Raw genomic sequence first — 7,029 nt, forward strand, 5'->3', positions numbered from 1 at the left:
CCAAGGGATCACTGAAGAAATCAAAGAGGAAATCAAAAAATACCTAGAGACAAATGACAATGAAAACACGACGATCCAAAACCTATGGGATGCAGCAAAAGCAGTTCTAAGAGGGAAGTTTATAGCTATACAAGCCTACCTAAACAAACAAGAAAAATCTCAAATAAACAATCTAACCTTACACCTAAAGGAACTAGAGAAAGAAGAACAAACAACACCCAAAGTTAGCAGAAGGAAAGAAATCATAAAGATCAGAGCAGAAATAAATGAAATAGAAACAAAGAAAACAATAGCAAAGATCAATAAAACTAAAAGCTGGTTCTTTGAGAAGATAAAAAAAATTGATAAGCCATTAGCCAGTCTCATCAAGAAAAAGAGGGAGAGGACTCAAATCAATAAAATTAGAAATGAAAAAGGAGAAGTTACAACAGACACTGCAGAAATACAAAGCATCCTAAGAGACTACTACAAGCAACTCTATGCCAATAAAATGGACGACCTGGAAGAAATGGACAAATTCTTAGAAAGGTATAACCTTCCAAGACTGAACCAGGAAGAAACAGAAAATATGAACAGACCAATCACAAGTAATGAAATTGAAACTGTGATTAAACATCTTCCAACAAACAAAAGTCCAGGACCAGATGGCTTCACAGGTGAATTCTATCAAACATTTAGAGAAGAGTTAACACCTATCCTTCTCAAACTCTTCCAAAAAATTGCAGAGGAAGGAACACTCCCAAACTCATTCTACGAGGCCACCATCACCCTGATACCAAAACCAGACAAAGACACTACAAAAAAAGGAAATTACAGACCAATATCACTGATGAATATAGATGCAAAACTCCTCAACAAAATACTAGCAAACAGAATCCAACAACACATTAAAAGGATCATACACCACGATCAAGTGGGATTTATCCCAGGGATGCAAGGATTCTTCAATATATGCAAATCAATCAATGTGATACACCATATTAACAAATTGAAGAATAAAAACCATATGATCATCTCAATAGATGCAGAAAAAGCTTTTGACAAAATTCAACACTCATTTATGATAAAAACTTTCCAGAAAGTAAGAATAGAGGGAACCTACCTCAACGTTATAAAGGCCATATACGACAAACCCACAGCAAACATCCTTCTCAACAGTGAAAAACTGAAAGCATTTCGTCTAAGATCAGGAATGAGACAAGGATGTCCACTCTCACCACTATTATTCAACATAGTTTTGGAAGTCTTAGCCACGGCAATCAGAGAAGAAAAAGAAATAAAAGGAATACAAATTGGAAAAGAAGAAGTAAAACTGTCACTGTTTGCAGATGACATGATACTATACATAGAGAATCCTAAAAATGCCACCAGAAAACTACTAGAGCTAATCAATGAATTTGGTAAAGTTGCAGGATACAAAATTAATGCACAGAAATCTCTTGCATTCGTATACCCTAATGATGAAAAATCTGAAAGAGAAATTAAGGAAACACTCCCATTTACCATTGCAACAAAAAGAATAAAATACCTAGGAATAAACCTACCTAGGGAGACAAAAGACCTGTACTCAGAAAACTATAAGACACTGATGAAAGAAATTAAACATGATACCAACAGATGGAGAGATATACCATGTTCTTGGATTGGATGAATCAATATTGTGAAAATGCCTATACTACCCAAAGCAATCTACAGATTCAATGCAATCCCTATCAAATTACCAAGGGCATTTTTTATGGAACTAGATCAAATCATCTTAAAATTTGTATGGAGACACAAAAGACCCTGAATAGCCAAAGCAGTCTTGAGGGAAAAAAACGGAGCTGGAGGAATCAGACTCCCTGACTTCAGACTATACTACAAAGCTACAGTAATCAAGACAATATGGTACTGGCACAAAAACAGAAACATAGATCAGTGGAACAAGATAGAAAGTCAAGAGATAAACCCACGCACCTATGGTCAACTAATCTATGACAAAGGAGACAAAGATATACAATGGAGAAAAGACAGTCTCTTCAATAAGTGGTGCTGGGAAAACTGGACAGCTACATGTAAAAGAATGAAATTAGAATACTCCCTAACACCATACACAAAAATAAACTCAAAATGGATTCGAGACCTAAATGTAAGACCGGACACTATAAAACTCTTAGAGGAAAACATAGGAAGAACACTCTTCGACATAAATCACAGCAAGATCTTTTTTGATCCACCTTCTAGAGTAGTGGAAATAAAAACAAAAATAAACAAAGGGGATCTAATGAAACTTCAAAGCTTTTGCACAGCAAAGGAAACCATAAACAAGATGAAAAGACAACCCTCAGAATGGGAGAAAATATTTGCAAATGAATCAACGGACAAAGGATTAATCTCCAAAATATATAAACAGCTCATTCAGCTCAATATTAAAGAAACAAACAACCCAATCCAAAAATGGGCAGAAGACCTAAATAGACATTTCTCCAAAGAAGACATACAGATGGCCAAGAGGCACATGAAAAGCTGCTCAACATCACTAATTATTAGAGAAATGCAAATCAAAACTACAATGAGGTATCACCTCACACCAGTTAGAATGGGCATCATCAGAAAATCTACAAACAACAAATGCTGGAGAGGGTGTGGAGAAAAGGGAACCCTCTTGCACTGTTGGTGGGAATGTAAATTGATACAGCCACTATGGAGAACAGTATGGAGGTTCCTTAAAAAACTAAAAATAGAATTACCATATGATCCAGCAATCCCACTACTGGGCATATACCCAGAGAAAACCGTAATTCAAAAAGACACATGCACCCCAATGTTCATTGCAGCACTATTTACAATAGCCAGGTCATGGAAGCAACCTAAATGCACATCAACAGACGAATGGATAAACAAGATGTGGTACATATATACAATGGAATATTGCTCAGCCATAAAAAGGAACGAAATTGAGTCATTTGTTGAGACGTGGATGGATCTAGAGACTGTCATACAGAGTGAAGTAAGTCAGAAAGAGAAAAATAAATATTGTATATTAACGCATGTATGTGGAACCTAGAAAAATGGTACAGATGAACCGGTTTGCAGGGCAGAAGATGAGACACAGATGTAGAGAACAAACGTATGGACACCAAGGGGGGAAAACCGCGGTGGGGTGGGGATGGTGATGTGCTGAATTGGGCGATTGGGATTGACATGTATACACTGATGTGTATAAAATTGATGACTGATTAAAAAAATATATATATACAAAAAAAAAATGTCATTTTATTGTCATCTAGCTTGCATTGTTTCTGATAAGAAGTCTGCATAGGGACTTCCCTGGCAGTCCAGTGGTTAAGACTTCACCTTCCAATGCAGGGGGTGCGGGTTCGATCCCTGGTCGGGGAGCTAAGATCCCATGTGCTTCGTGGCCAAAAAACCAAAACATAAAACAGAAGCAATATTGTAACAAATTCAATAAAGGCTTTAAAAATTGTCCACATCAAAAAAACTTAAAAAAAAAAAAGAAGTCTGCATAAATCTTACCTTTGTTCCTCCATATGGCTTTTTTCTTTTCTCTATGGCTTTTTGAAAAGATATTCTCCTTGTCACTGGTTTTAAGAGACAGATTATGACAGTTCTCTGGTGTGTTTAGACTGCTTTGACTATATGCTTAAACCATTTATTCAGTGTGTTTGATCTGTAGATTTATAATTTTTACAAAATTTGGAAAACATTCAGCCATTTATGTATTCAAATTTGTTTTTATTCTTCCCCTCCTCCTTTCTGGATCTCTAACTACACATATGTTAGACAGTGTGATATTGTCCTACTGGTTACTGAGGTATGGGTATTTTGTTTTGTCTTATTTTTTTCTTCTTTTTGTACTTCATTAGGATAGTTTCAACTGTTACGTCTTCAAGTCCATTGATATTTTCTTTTGCTGTATTTAACCTGCTCTTAATGCCGTTCAGTGAACTTTTCATTTCAAATAATACATTTTAATCTCTAGATGATCTATGTTATTTTTACTTATATGTTCCACTCCTCTCTTCATATGTTCATGTTTTCTTTTAAATACTTATACATAGTTGTAACATTTATAATTGTTGTGTTACATCCTTGTCTGAAAATTCCCCATCAAATCTGTCATTTCTAGATCTGTGTCCATTGACTGATTTTCTTCATGGTTTTGAGTCACAATATTCTGCCTTTTTGCATTTCTTATAATTATTTTCTTTGGAAACTGAGCAGTGTGAATTTTCTTTGTTGAGTGCTTGATTTTGTTGTATTTCTTTAAAGAGTGATGGTTTTGTTTTGGCAGGCAGTTAAGTTGCTTGAAGATCAGATTGATCCTCTTGAGTTTTGTTTTAAAGGTTTTTTTAGGGCAGGTCTACAGCTCCAATATAGTAGGGTCTATTTGCCACATTACTAAGCTATGACCCTTCTAGTGACTTTACTGAATGATTCCTGAATTAAGTGAGATCTGTCCACTCTGGCTGATGCAAACTCAAATGATTTTCACATCTGTTGGAGCTGTGGGTATTTCTTGGCTTTCAGCTCTCTGCTAATTGTTCTTTCCTGGCATGTTGGAACTTGACCCTATGCGTGTACAGGTTAGTATTCAGACAAAGATTTGAGGGAACCCCTATGCAAATTTCTGGAGCTCTATCTTCATATAGCTCCCTTATTTTCAGTATTCTACTCTGCAACTTCTAGCTTCTTTGGCCTTCTCAAATTTCAATCTCTGTCACCTCAACTTGGCAAGACCAGCAAGCTTTGTTTGGATTCCCCCTCCTTGTGCTGCAATTTGGAATTTCCTTGCAGGTGGATAGTCAGGATGAATATAAAACTTTTATTATATTTAACTCCCTTTTTTCAAGGGTCATAATCTTGCATTGCTTATAGTCCAATATCTGAAAATAGTTGCTTAATATATTTTATCTAGGTTTTTATTTGTTTAAGTCAGGAGAGCAATTTCCATAGCAGTTATTTATTCATGGGTGGAACTGAAGTCTGGAACAGTATTTATCAATGTGTATTTGAGTTTGTGTAATGAGGTGTATGTGTGTATTGTGTGTGCCTTCATACAGTTAATATGGGTCATACATATTGTCTTAGTTGGCTTGGGCTACCATAACAAAATACCATAGACTAGATGCTTAAACAATATATTTTTCTCATTTCTGGAGGCTGGAAGTCCATTATCAGGGTGCCACAATGGTTGGGTTCTGTTGAGAGCTGTCTTCGTGGCTTGCAGATGGCCTCCTTTTTACTATGTTCTCACATGCGAGGGAGAGGGAAGGAGAGAGAGAGAGAGAGGGAGTGAGAGAGAGAGAGAGAGTGCTCTAGTGTCTTTCTTTATAAGGGCACTAATCCCATCATAAGGGCCTCACCCTCATGATCTCATCTAAACCTAATTGTCTCCCAGAGGCCCCATTTCCGAATACCATCTCATTGGGGGTTAGGGTTTCAACATATGAATTTGGGGGGATGCAATTCGGTCCATGGCACACATTCCTCAGAAATATGTCTCATTATTCACAATAAATTTTTCCAACTTATTTGGTAGACACTCTGCTAAGATGTGTTTTAGGATTTAAGTGACAAAACTCCCACCTTCTATTCTATTAGTGCTATGCAGATTGAGAATTACTGCATGCAATAGGGAGTCCTTACATCCAGGTTTTTGAGGAGGGAGTTGACATGATGAAATGGTGATTTAGGTGTTGAAGTATAGAGGACTAAATGTAGGAGGGTGACAGGGACAGCAGTTTATTTAATGATTATTATGGTCACCAGCTGATGAGTTCTCTCAGAGTTGGGGGTCAGCAGAATTTGTCACTAGTCATTTGCTTAGTTGGTTGTGCCCAAGCTTATCATTATCTCAGCACTAGAGCCTCAGACAGCTCTAGCAGTGAAGAAGTCTTCAAAGACTCATAAGCTGAAATGCATTATTCATTCAGTCATCTAGCATCTATTTTATTTAACTGTTGTTATCTAGCATTTTTAAGGAATACAAAATAAAGACTACTGCTCTTACCCTTAGGGAGCTTATGAACCCCCTGGGGAAGGGAGACAAACATATAAGTTAAAATATAATCATAATAATAATTCATTATTTTGGTATTACTCTTTTAAAGTGAATTCTTATACCTTCTTTGGTCAGAAGATAACCAACAGACTGTCTTACACATTGTCCATATGCTTTAGAGAAAGAAACAGGATAGTCAGTGTGGGATGGCACTAGCCAGAGAAGACTTTCAGAGGAGGTTTTTTGAGTGTTTTTCTTGAAAGATATGCTGAAGAAGAGGTGGAGATTCCTTTGGGCTACAGAAATCTCCTGGCAACCATCATAGGAGTTCAGGCTGACCCAACCACGGTAGAAGTCATATTTGGGAAATATGACTGGATAGAAGGAGGACCCCAGATAATAGAAATCTTTAAGACCTGTCCGAGGCATGTGGACTTGATGCAACAACAATCAAAGAGAGGGTTGTGGGAGGTTCGCCTGCAGCAAAGTGATGGAAGATATTGTCCTATATATTCTGTCCCCTTCTTTTTCTTCCACTTTCATGTGAGCTTAATTTTAAATTTACTTTTGACACTAAAGAGCTTTTAAAATAAGTTTTATGCTTACATTTTATTTTTTAAACAAGCCATAAAATAGATCGTCACCACAAAAACCTGTAATAAAATTTTAAGACTGTAACCATTACACAAAGCTTCAGCATTTGTTCATTCACTTGTTCAGTCAATATCTTGTGATGCTTAACGTGTCCATGTCTTCAGTGTCTTACAATCTAGTGATCAGACAGGACTGAACTAAATAAGGCAGTATGGTACTGGCACAAAACCAGAAATATAGATTAATGGAACAGGATAGAAAGCCCAGAGATAAACCCACACACATATGGTCAACTTATCTTTGATAAAGGAGGCAAGCATATACAATGGAGAAAAGACAGCCTCTTCAACAAGTGGTGCTGGGAAAACTGGACAGCTACATGTAAAAGAATGAAATTAGAACACTCCCTAACACCATACACAAAAATAAAC

This window comes from Balaenoptera ricei, chromosome 1 (assembly GCF_028023285.1).
Source record: "Balaenoptera ricei isolate mBalRic1 chromosome 1, mBalRic1.hap2, whole genome shotgun sequence".
Lineage (NCBI taxonomy): Eukaryota > Metazoa > Chordata > Mammalia > Artiodactyla > Balaenopteridae > Balaenoptera > Balaenoptera ricei.